At 42.2% G+C, this 13076-nt stretch overlaps 1 long non-coding RNA gene across 2 annotated transcripts in view; it reads right to left on the reverse strand.

Annotated features, from left to right (window-relative positions):
- The window catches only part of LOC110975511 (uncharacterized), a 31959-nt gene extending 25111 nt beyond the window's left edge, over positions 1-6848 (reverse strand). Inside the window, exons 1-4 of one of the 2 annotated variants that reach the window (XR_002597711.2) lie at positions 6208-6513; positions 5871-5915; positions 4936-5032; positions 140-826 (exon numbers count right to left, since the gene is read on the reverse strand). This is a non-coding gene — a long non-coding RNA (uncharacterized LOC110975511). Of the gene's footprint in view, positions 1-139; positions 827-4935; positions 5033-5870; positions 5916-6207 lie in introns of those variants that run through there. The other variant, XR_015423447.1, reaches the window with a different exon arrangement.
- Positions 6849-13076: the final 6228 nt, after the last annotated feature.

A 13076-nucleotide genomic window follows, 5' to 3' on the forward strand; every position in this document is an offset into this window, starting at 1 on the left:
ACATTCCAGAATAAGTTCGTTGCGCGCAATCAGCTTATCCCGCGTCAAACGCGCATAAACTTGCGCGCCCATGCAGTGAGTTTGTACCAACTGTAGAGAGACCCTTGGACAGGAAAACTAACAGGCGAAAATTTCAGAATTTTCTTTTTCGTTCATTTTATTCTTTAAAGAATAACGTCAGAAAAAAAGGCCTTTGCAAAATGTCTGCCAGAATGTTAATTTGTTGAAGCTGAAAATTACCTGACCTGAAAGATAATACTCTGCCGAAAACTGACCCTTTATGCTAGTCTATCGGTAAAAGCTCGTAATCAAAACAGGTTAAAGTATTTTAAGCATTTACTATTTATGAGGAAATAAACTTAAAGGAACTCTATACGTTGACCAAAGTTTAATCTAACCACTGCTGACAAAAACTCCGTAAGTAAATCTGTGCAACGCTGTATAATCTCGTTTCCAGCTAAGCACATGAAATGGAAAGAAACAATATTGCCCGAAGTGAAAGGTCGATATTAAAATTCTGTTTATAAAACCATCTCCAGGTAACTTTTCCAAGTGCTCCTTGAGGAAAAACACAAGGGTAAATTTTAGGCATGAGTTTGGGGTTGGTTGGAAACCACCATTTCGTTTAGAATGTCACATATTTCACGTCTACTAAAGTAAGGAAATTGGACTGAAAGTTTTCATTTCTCTCTCAATTTGTCCGTTATTTCTTGAGGGCCTTCAGAGTTCTGACGTTTCTCCAATTATCCCGAATGGCTAATTATCATTGTACATCTCCAGGAAGATCTTATAGTGACCTCCAATTTTCTTCCAAATGACGAGAGTCCTGTGGAAATAAAGACAAAAATAACCCTCGTTATGCTGGGAGATGCTGGTAATTCTTTCTTTGTTGTAACGTGATCAGTTTGAGAGTGTCCCTTCCCCCATATCACAGCGGTTGATTATTTTGCGCGCCCCCCCCCCACAGGTTGCATGGTGAACAGCTTAACTAATTGGGCAACTCGATGACCACCTGACAATGTGCGAACTTGTGTAATTTTCCAGATAGTGAAAGGAATTTTACTCAATCAACCACTCCTTCATCGACTGTTTGAATCTGGTTACCAAACAGTTCAGCAAGCTATCTGTATCCTACTTTTGGCAAAAGAGCCTTGCGTTTTCCCGGTCTAACAAGTTTGGAAGCTTTTATCTTTAATTCATTTGAGTGGTTCAAAGCTGAAATCCAACACCATTACCAGACAGCTAATAAGTAGATTAATATGTGCTTCTGATTTACCCTTCTAAATCGGGAATTCTGACACTAAACCTTTTAAACTCGTACAAACTATGTTCGGACATTCAACGGCCGGATATAACCAGCGGCGTATCCAGCTTTTGGAGTCGCGGGCAAGTTCAAAAGCGAACGCAGCTTCGGGCTCACTCAACATTATGTTGGGAAGAAAAAATCAAACGGTCCCGACATCCTTGCTTTATTTGCTGTTCTTGTTTCCTAGGTTTTTGGTGCTAATATTTGAAATTAAATATACCGATTACATTGTTTCTTACTCACATTATGAAGTATTATTTGTAAAATAAATAATAATGATAAAAAAAATTGGGGGGATGTTGCCCCGTGTCCCCTCCCCACCGGATACGCTCCTTGATGTAACACGTGTGCCCATGGAAGCTGATGGATACGCTCCTTGATGTAACACGTGTGCCCATGGAAGCTGATGGATACGCTCCTTGATATAACATGTGTGGCCATGGAAGCTGATGGATAGGCTACTTGATATAACACGTGTGCCCATGGAAGCTGATGGATAGGCTACTTGATATAACGCGTGTTGCCGTGGAAGCCGCTGATTGGCGTAATGGCGTAAATCTGTTCCGAGGACTGGGGAGATCAAAAGTTTATCTGGAAACTTGAAAAGAGGAGAAGGGTGTGCTTACAACAGGTATCAGTAGGGATGCTGTTCAGGATACGAATGCACATGTTCAATATACTTAGACTGCATTCGAATCTTTTGTCTACATCTAGGTTTAGGTCTTTACTTCATTGGAAATACGCGGAGACGCCTAGACAGTTGACCCATATCATAGCTCTAGAAGCCCGTTTCGGACACGGCTATGCTCCCTTGAACCTTACATCAAAATAGCTTATTTCAACCATTGTTCATTTTCTTCTTTTCTGCCGTGCTAATGAACGCATTTTGGTTGTTGGGAAGTCCCAAAAAGTTTCTGTGGTGCACACTCATCGGTGTCAAAGGTCACCAAGTGGTCACTAGTTGTCGTTTTTATTGAAAATTACAAAATGCTTCTTCTTGCTCCAACTGACTCCATCCGATGAAGTCCAAACTTAGTTTGCTCCTCAGACCGCAGATCATATGAGGGGTACATAATTTCGCCACAGGCTAGCAACTTTGCAGTCATTGGTAAATAATCAAGCTACATTTGCCGCATTCTCCTGCCGATTTTAGCTGTATAGGGTCATAGGGTCATATAAAAGGGCATTTTCTGAAAAATGGACAATATGGCTAGTTTGTCAGTTATCTAGGCCTCTTGCACGCTTCGGGTGGACTGGTTACCAGGGTCAAATGTCGCAAGAAGGGTAGTAGTGTATGGTCACTTTCATACTCAGTAGGACAGTAGTCAGCAGTGGCCATGGCATCTCTCAACAAAGACCCCAATAAGGTAATGTCTTAAGAAATTCAGTGCGATGAACTCCCTAGGGCAACATCTGTTTGGACCCTAAAAGAGCTTGGGCGGAATCCGCCCCCTCCCCCATTCAGTTTTTTTCCGATATTGCCCCGGTTCTGGTACATTCTTTCAGGATTTGAGCCTTAGAATTCTGCGAAAATCGAGCATACTGTTCTTGTGCAGCGCGGATATTTCCGACACGGGTTAGCCCAAAACGACTTTTTCTACTGCGATGCTTACTACATGTGGACAGGCACGCATGTAGCCTTGAACTTCAAAATGACCGTAACAACAAATCCATACGTCTGATTGAGTTCAAACTTTACAGTTTTTTTTAATACGGAGTGTCTTTACATGCATGCAAAGTTTTTAAAAAAATCGAGCGAGGCACACAGCAGTCAAGATCTTAGGGGAAAGAATCTGCCTCCCCTTCCGGTTGTGAGATGGGCCAAACTAACCCGACTCCTTTAGGTTTAGTCTGATCTCTACCGAAAGATTCCCTGTTAAATTAATAAAAAAAAAACCTAGGTCAGGTATCACCCACGGATTTAAATAGATACGACGCAGGGTCAGGGGTCACAGGTTGAAAGCCCGGGTGTTTTGTTTTCGATAGGCCTACTAGTAGGCCTATGCGTGGGCACCAGTTGCCAGTCGTCAGGTCCTGATTTTGGCTAAGGCGACCTTCAATTTCAGTGTAAATTCAAATATTGTAGGATCAACAGCCGTCATTAAGATACGGAAGTTTGCGTTCATCAGCTAGCCTACCTACCCGGCCGGGAATAACCGAACATTAACGGTACTATCCGAACATGCTGAATATAGACGGGACGACTTCAGAATATTTCGGCCCTTTCCGGAGAACCGGAGGTATTCCTCCAGTCTTGGTCACGTGGACATTGGGTGATACCGGACCCTTGATTTGTAGAGTAGTCCGAATCTTTGGGTCTGGTATCCAGACTACCTTTAGGTTAAATCAGTGTGGACTGCCGAATATGTACTGCTTGCAGACGATTCACCAAACAAGTATGTCTGGTGATGACACAGTGACCACTGGCTGATATTTCTGCTTCGTGAAGCAGAAATATCCTGGTTTGGTCCCATTTATTTCAAATTTGTAGATGAAGGATAGGAATTCACTGCGAAAAGGCATTCTCTGGCTACCTGTGAAAAAAGTACCACCAATGCTACTTAGTTCCCCTCATCCGCGACGACATAGTTGGGTCCAAACACACGGTAATTAACCACTTGCACGGCGTATTCACCGTCTCGACCGATCGGCACAACGTACAGCGTTTCTCTGTCAATCCCACTAACGTGGTCAATCCAGCCTATGTGTGGCTTCATTGCTATGGACGTTGATAAAGACAGCAAGATGACTTAATACCAATGGTGAACGATTAAATGAAGCTGTTTTATTAAACATTAACGTCACAATCAAGTTATGATATATTTGTTTATTATTAGTTGGTCAACAATGCTAACTTAATGGGGAAATAAATTTTCTCGTTCTCTTAACCATAACATTCCACGATATTGCACCTGTTGGAGAATTGTTACAGTTAATGGATACGCAAAGTAAAATATTATGATGTGAACAATAAACACATAATATGATACGCAGTAGGTGGGTTAAACTGCCTGATTGCGGGTATTAACACTCTACCAGTTAAGCTATTCGTCGCTGTCGGCACGCACGACGCGACAACGGACGTGCAAATTTGGGATATGGCAAGTCTTGGATGCGGGAGGACAGAGGTATCCAAGACACTGCCTAGTCTAGTCCACCAACTCCAAAGCAACGGTAAAGAACGCATTTCTTGAATGATATTAGACGCTGTAGTACTGTTGAGATGGAGGGTTCTATGGGGATCATGCTTGGCAACTCGTGAGGCTGGTAAGCACCAGCCTAGTCTCATTCGTCCTCTCTCTTGCCGTCGAATCTTGGTACTCCCCAAGTTCATGGTATGTTGCATTTTATATTTCTTTTGCAGACTATCCAAATAGGTAAGGGATTGCGGAATTGAAAATACTTTATTCATGGCTGAGTACGGGAATTAGGGAATAACTGACAATCTTATTAAGAAGCCTTTTCTGAACTTTGATTTCAACTGTGTACGGCAGGATTGCCAAGTTTTCAAGTCCCTTCCTGACATGGCATTTAACCCCTGTACGCACACTTATTCCATACCTTTGGTGTGGAGGTATAAAAGAACATAGTCAAGTTTGGACATGACTTTGATAAATGAAGGGCCTTACCTGTAACTCCTTCATAGCCATCCGGCAACACGATGACGTCACTCGTAAACATGTTCAAAAGTTCTTCTTTGTTCTTGGTGTTCGACCGCAGACATCACTGTCAAGTGAAAGCAATCCAGAGTTAGGTTTCTGTTGAGCTCTTTCCTAACAAAATTACATGTATAAGTCATGCTCAAAGCCGATCGTAATCGCGCATATTATCCTTAGCACTGTTTGTACAGAAACACAGTATTGTCCCGGACTGTTTTTCAAGAGAATCTGGTTGGAAAGTGTACAAGCCAGTGTACACTTCTGCATCGAGGTTGTCAACAATTGAACATAAAGACGGGGCATACTTCACGCGAAAGTGAACATAAACGGGGATTTGTGACGTCAGCTCAAATTTTCCGACTAAACCAACCTTCAAAGCCTCATACTTGACGCAAAAGCGAACAAAAACGCTATACTGAGAAGTCGTATCAAACGCAGCGAATTCACAAAAGTCGAAAAAATTTCAATTCGAGCGAAATTTTGCTGTACATGTAAATCTCTCGCCTTGCTTTCATGTTGGCCTGTAGTCTGAAACAGCAAAGCTCAATTGATAATGCATACTAAGTGAAAGCCTTTTGAAGGACCGAAAACGCCCACATGTAATATGACTACAAGTGAGTTTAATGTTAGAGCATTTCTACAGAGATGAAATTATTTTCGGACTACTCAGAAAAAGGGACAAAATTTAATATGGAAATACGTTGAGACTGACATGTTTCAAACATTTGAAACAGCAAGAAGACATTTATCTCCTTTGTCTGCCACTTTAGGAACATCCAAAAGAATGCAAAAGACAAAACGTATCACAGTACTTAGTGAATGAATTATTACAATTTTCCGAAGACTATTTCATACGATTCTGTTGTCTATCCTTTGGTCTTTCAAAACATTGTGATCAACATTACCTTTGCCTTCCAACGACCCAGAATTTCGTCTGTCTTCATCTTGGTCTTTAAAAGAAACGACAAAACGACTTCTTTTCAACTTTTCATATAATATACCATAAATTAATACATGTAGTAACTCATTTCTTAAACAACAGTCCTTGCTCTACCCTGGTAAAATCAAACGCTGGAGAGATCATGTGGGAATGTTTATACATGTTTATTAAAAACAATATTCTATTGTATTCATTGTGAGCTGATGTGCTTTGTATTTGAAATAGTTAGCGGTCCTTTTTTTTAAACAGAACTTAAAATAACAGTTACATTAAATCCTATCATATACTGTGTGGACACAAACCTCGGTCTCCACCAAAATGAAAAAACTGCAGAAGGCCGTCTTGTTGATCGTCATCGTCGTCTCTGTCACAGTGGATAGGTGTGGTCAGCACTCCAACCAACAGAAGAAACACGTTCAGCCAGCCAAAGGGAGACATGGTGTACTCGTGAGATAGTTCTCTCAGTCAAGTGACGAAGACCCACGGAAAACAGACGATAATAACGGAGTAATTTAGAGTGGATTGAGAGAAATCATCCTTGCCACAAGATATACCCTTAAGCTTACTAATATTGATATAATTAGGCAGATGCTATGAAGGATACTGGAAACGTATAGGTACCAAACGACATTGAAGACAATACGCCGCGCTGTAAGTTAATATGATACAGACGTTTTTAATTGACAATATCGGGAATGTTTATTCCACTGCAATAATTATTCAGATATCTTCTTTCCTATAACCCGGGGCAGGAAGTTAAAAGCACGCACTGAGCGGTTAAATACCTTACCGTCTGTTCTTCACCACCAATGCGCATTGGTCGCAACTTGTATAAAGAGTTTTCACAAAATTGACATTAGTAATCCTCGATAAACCGGAGACACCGTCTCAACTTTTAACTTAAATTCCAGTTTGTAAACAGAGGCCAAGACTTCACGATTCTAGTGCTCGGCCACATAGATTGCCTTCGTCAAAGCGTTCGTCATTAGCTGCACCGCACTAGACAGCTATCCACAGCATCCGTTGTGTAAATGTACGTTGAAAGAGGAAACTTAAGCCGACCAGCGACCTAATGCAGCCAGCATAATATGTAAATCAGCTGAAACCGCCAACCTTAGCTGTTCATAATAACAAACCTACTCAGCTTAGTGCTGAGTTATCTCACCTGCCTTACAGTTAGGTAACACATGACGAGTAAAATTGAAATTTAGGTCCAATCATGTGAAAGACGTCGGTAAAATGACACACTTTATGTTCGGGGCAAAAATCTTCAAGCAGCTAATTATACCGCTGCGGACTTCAACTTTAAAGAGATTTCGACGACAAACGACGCAAGTCAGCTTGGCCAGCTTTATGCGTTGAAGTGGTTGCACATTATTTTTAAACTGTAATGAGCTGTGACTGGACAATCCCTAAATATGCACGCCCACACTTATTTTTTGTATTCACATAGAAGGCTGTGCGCTAGAAAATAAAGTAATGAGCCCTAGCAAACGGTTCGACCAAGGGTGGACACACGCAAACAGGTCAAAACTCCGTTTGCCGAGCTCATTAATAAAAGATATACACTTATAACATTCTGTATTAGAGAGTTGTAAGAGCCATGAAACTGGGGAATTGAAGAGATATTGCACTGAACCTTTGACTTTGACTGAAGGCTTCTAATTCTGAGCGATTTGGATGCAATCTGGTCAGAAAATAGCATTATTTAGCAGTTTTGCAGAGGGATGCTTTTTCAAAATGGCTACTTTCCAGACAGGGAAATATCCTTCGTTTTAGGGGCAAGGGATATGCTTTGGGTGATAATTTCTCAAAAATTCATTGGTCAACCCACTAAAAATTGAAAGGAAATTGAGGGGAAAATGAAAGAAGAGTCAAACACGCAAAACTTACACGCCTACGCGGTGAGTTCGTACCAAAGGACTGTCAATTTCGTTTAAAAACGCACCCTCTTTTGTTCTCGCTTGGAACGGATAGGTATGGTATCACAGACTGACTGGTATTACTTGGTAATCGTGTCTTTGGTTCTTTGCGTGTGTAGCCCCATCGGTATTGCAGAGAGTCAGGAGTCAGTATATCGAGCGCCAATTGCCTCGTGTGTGTAACACACCCTGTCACACACAGTTTTCTACATATCAAGCTAGAGGGCGGCAAAACTTGTGATGTCGCCAACAAGCATGGTCACAGTTACCGCCCTGGATGGTCGTCGCAAAAAGGTATAAATCGTGAACCAGGCTTCATTTATTCAGTACAAATGATCGATCAGTTTGGGGGGTATGCCCTATACCTTAGGTATGTACGAATCGGCTTGCCTTACGTACGCTTTCCCGGGGTGTACTTTGATACTTTGCAAATATGTTACATCATACCTGGATTTGAATTATAGGTCTGCAGAACAGAGAATGTTTGTGTCAATATAGATCTTTTCACTATAATAAATTCATAATTATGCACGCATGTACACAAATGGCTTTGGCGGCAAGAATTGTGAGCGGGCCATTAAAAAGGTACATGGGTGCGAATTCGATGATCATTTTCTGTCATTCTCAGAAAATTCCATTAAATCATTTTGCTATTAGTTTCTAATCCAAGCGGGATTTTTAGTGCTGTGTAAAAAGACTTTATAATCATGATTTTTCCTGTGCGCACGAGATCGCCGTTTCTTGGTACGGCCCCCTTCCCATCGTAAGTAGTATTAATTACATCGTTAGTGTTTTGGGAGCCAGCCTACGCATTTGTAAACACGTATTGATGTTCAATGTACATGTATGTATACTGTACGTACATAATTTACTAGAGCTGCTTAAACACAAAAGTGTGAAAAACCTTGCTAAAAAAGGTTACCAGCTCAAACTCTGTATGATTGTCATGCTAACCAAAAGACAGCTAAATACAATCCCAAAACAACATACTCCACATGGAGTTTTGGCTGGTTACCTGGTTTATCAAGCAAGCTTTTCTCGTGCATTAGGCAAATTTTATGCTTAAGCATCTCTATGAAATTGGCCCCGGGTCATAGCTTGGAGTAATACCGAAAGAAATGGTATCCAATTGTTGTGTTAGGGGTTCTGTGACAGGACAAAGTGCAGATTCCAACCGTGAGAAAGGGATCTGGTTCGTCAGATTTCCCAAATGCAGAAAGCAGCGAATCGAATGGGTACAGTGCACTATAGAAAAAAAAAGATTTAATGGGATTTTCTGAAGAAAAAACGAACAAGGGTAGAAAAACTGAGAGAAATTGGTCATCAAGTCGCGCGCTTGACATACCTTTTCAATGGTCCTCTCACACTTCTTGCCGTTAAGGGCATCTGAGCGCATGCGTGCATAATTGAAAAGGTCTATTGGGCAATTATTTCCGTTCAAATGAGTTCATAATAAGAAGATGAATATGTGAACGAGCCCTCTGACAGATTTGAATACCGCGAAAATGTTAATTTGAACGTTTATTGCCTAAAAACTGAAATGTCCTATTATCAGCATCTGTTCTTTACCAGATTAATTTGCTTTATAAGTCTACCCAAGAAACGGCAAATGTTTGGTCCGTATTTCTGAGGTTATCCTTTAGGTAATCCCACTTACATTGGTAAATCTTCAGGTTCCCCAGCCACAATCTGCAGATGACGCCACACAAGGAGATGAGAAATAAAATTTGTCAATTTGATAGTTGCTGGCACATTAAAGTAAGAAATAGGCCTAGCTGTAACATTGAGGTTTTTCCTGAAATAAGATGAAACTTCTAACTTGTCACAAATACATATGGCATAAAAATAAAGAAATTAAATGAAGAATATTCCACTTTTAAAACCAAAACAGTGAATTTGAGACTTGGGTTGAACGGCGCACGAAGGTGAATTTTCAAAAAATAAGAATATATTATAAAAATTTCGATGAGCCGTCCAGTGTTATAACTCACATCATAATTGAGGAATAAAATTCCTTCAAAAGTTATCTAAATAGATCTGTTTACACAAAAAGTACGAAATGAGCATGTGCATCCGTCACACAGGTCAAATTTCACGCATTTAGAGAAACGAGCAAGTCAACACCTGTTACAGAATTTTGTAATAAAAACTAACTACTACAGTTACACTCCATCAATCAAAAAAGAACCTTATTGGTTCTGCCTGCTGACTGTCAAAAATTTAAGTTTCAGGGTTTGGAATTGCAGTATTTGTTGGTTATCCTGCATGTCTTATAGTGTATGGATTAAGAATACCATTCAAGTAGACAGAATGCAACGCCGAGCATGTACGTATTCGCCCGTATTCCTACATTAAAGCTCCATCGTTTAAGGCTAATCAAAATACGTTTTAGGCTCGTGCAGGTCATTTGTATCTATTTTAATGGCAAGCTGTTACATTAAAGATGGCGAACCAGTCGGCAAGCGTTGTGCCCTCATTGCACTCTTGCACTAAGTTTGGCCTTCCACTGGTATCAAAGTGAGGTAGATCCTACTATATTTGTCCGAGTATCGATAACTGATCGCGGATAAGCGATCACTCTTCCGGGGTGATCTTAGCCGCGGTGGATGAAATTCGCAAGCCTATTCCCAAGAATACACCTCGTATAGCACCCCTGACAAGCTGATTGGTGCTCGCAACATACGCAGCAAACAGTGGGATTTGCCAACATAATTATCTTGAACTCAAGCCCATGGACATACTGTATGTAATACTGAAACATGGATGTCAGCTTATGACAACCGTACTTTCTTTCTTGCCTGGCTGGATACGCAACTATTCGACGGGATCATGGTGGTTGGGGCAGTGATATCATAGCACTTGCCAACATCATGGTACTGTTGCGCACCTGCAAATCTTGGAATTCTAGCGCCCCCTAGTTTTACTCGTTCTCGGTCCTTGCATTTCTCAGGGTCTCTTATTTAGCTCAGCTATGCATTATGGACATGTAGCAGAGACGCTAATTTTGTATTAAGTTATTCATGCTGTACTCCGGCCTGATCCTTCACTCCTTTATCCTTGTGATTTCTCTGCTCAGTTTTGGCATGTCGAAATTCCCCTCCATGTGGCTGCGTGGTTGGGCGTGGTAAGGTTCCCTGAAATGCTAATGTCCAGAAACCTAAGACTTTATAACTGTCAATCATTCGCCACAGATGACCGGGTAAGCACTTTCACGCACCCGGCTCTACACTTGGTACACGTGACTTCTTATTCTGTATTTTACCTTTTTACACACTACATTTAGATTCTTGCACACGACTCTAGCAGGAAGTCATGTGACCCTTTGAGATGGAAGATTTTCATTGGTTGAGCTGTTCAGCGACGCTCATATTTTATTAATTTCTAAGCCTCTAGAATCCTATAAATAGAGCACACTTTCCATAGCTCGTCGGTCAGGTGCGGCGGACCAAACCCTTGTTGCGAGAGCGGAACCCAACGTAGTGCGGCGGTTGGACCCTTTCCGAGAGAAGTGCGATAGTAACCATTCTTACGGCGAAGAAATGTAACCGTATAAATGACCAGCTAGCTTAGCTTGGACCGATGCGAGAGCGGTACGAATCAGCCCAGGGTGCTAGTGAGAGTCGTAGCAGCCCGTCACCGCTACGTCCGAACTGATTGCCGGGCGAGACACCCCCTGTGTCCCTCACCACCCTTGTCCTGCTAACTAGCCCAGTCCTCCCCGTCTCTACGCTGAGCCAATGGTGCACAGTGCGGCGACTTTATCATTGCGCTCAGCACGTTGCGGTCTGAGCGGCAGTGCAGTCGGTACGTACCGGCGCTGGCCCCGTCCAGCCCTTGCTAGTCACCGTGGTGGTCCGGGACAGCTCCCACCACGGCCCGGCCCACACACGTACCGTACCCACCCCGTCTGACTTGCATTCCCAATGGTCCTGCCAAACTGTAGTTTAGTTACACTCGTATATAACTTCGCCTCTCTATAACTTTGCCTTTTGTTTGTTGTATTATGTTAAGCTACACCTTCTTCAAACCCACATTGAACTTTGATGAAGAGAAGTGAGAGCAATAAACCAACCATACAGTTTGACTGTCACCCAAACCCCTTGTTTCATGTCCACCTTTTAATAAATTGTTGACCCCAAATATCACATCCCGTAGATACTAATAAAGTCCATGCTACCATCGAGTTGATATTTAGGGAACGCAACAGTACTACAAGTGCTAATGTGCTGCTCAAATACCATAACAGTTTAGAGATATTGAAGTGGATGGCTGTCCTCACTGTCAATAACTTCAAATAAAAAGTTTAGGGTGTAATTCTGGCCCAGCTCTCTTGAAATCATAGAAGAAGTTTGCAATGCAGTCCACTTGGATTTTCCTCACTAGCCAAAAAGTCTTCAGTTTCTAGTCAGCGTCGCGCGTCACTGTAGACATGCGCGTCTGCAAAAACAAACCCTATGGTAACCTTAAGGAGCGCACGCTTGCTTCAGCACCATGCCGCCGTTGGATATGGTTGAGATACACTGATGATGTATTTTTCATCTGGACCAGTGACAGTGGCAGTCTAGTCATATTCATTAACCATATCAATTCTTTCCACAGGACAATTAAGTGCACTTCGGAATATTCCCTCCATCAGGTAAACTTTCTTGATGTCAGCATCCGGAAGGAGAGCAATTACTGTGTGACTACTGACCTGTATTCCAAGCCCATAGATACCCATCAGTATCTTCACTCGTCAAGCTGTCACCCTAGACACTGCAAGACTGCTATTGCATACAGCCAAGTACTCAGCCTGAGATGCATTTGTTCTAATGATTCAGATTTCTCCTGTCACACACAGGAACTGAAGAGGCAGCTGATTGCAAGGGTACACAGCTATCACTAGGTTCAACGTTCAGGCAATAGCGTCCGCTCCGTCCCTAGATTTCTGGCACTCAAAAAGAAGAACCCCCGTGAAAAAATCACACCCGGAGTTTTCTTGGTCACCACCGTTCACCCCTTCCTCCCCTTCGCAAAATGATTAATGACAATCCTCATATCCTCCATACTTCAGACCGCCTTGCCAGTGTCATTCCAGACACCCCGGCCTGCTTGTGGCCTTCAGGCATCCAAGTAAGGGACCTGATCGTTCGGGCCGAGGTGCCCCCCCTTCGATACCCTTCCCCCCTCCCCACATGGCACACTCAAGTGTGGATCCGACAGATGTTTATTTGCCAGAACCATGTACTGGAATCACACACATTCTCTGA

The sequence above is a fragment of the Acanthaster planci genome, linkage group LG20 (assembly GCF_054643075.1).
Source record: "Acanthaster planci isolate LZ-2023a linkage group LG20, COTS_SCS, whole genome shotgun sequence".
NCBI lineage: Eukaryota > Metazoa > Echinodermata > Asteroidea > Valvatida > Acanthasteridae > Acanthaster > Acanthaster planci.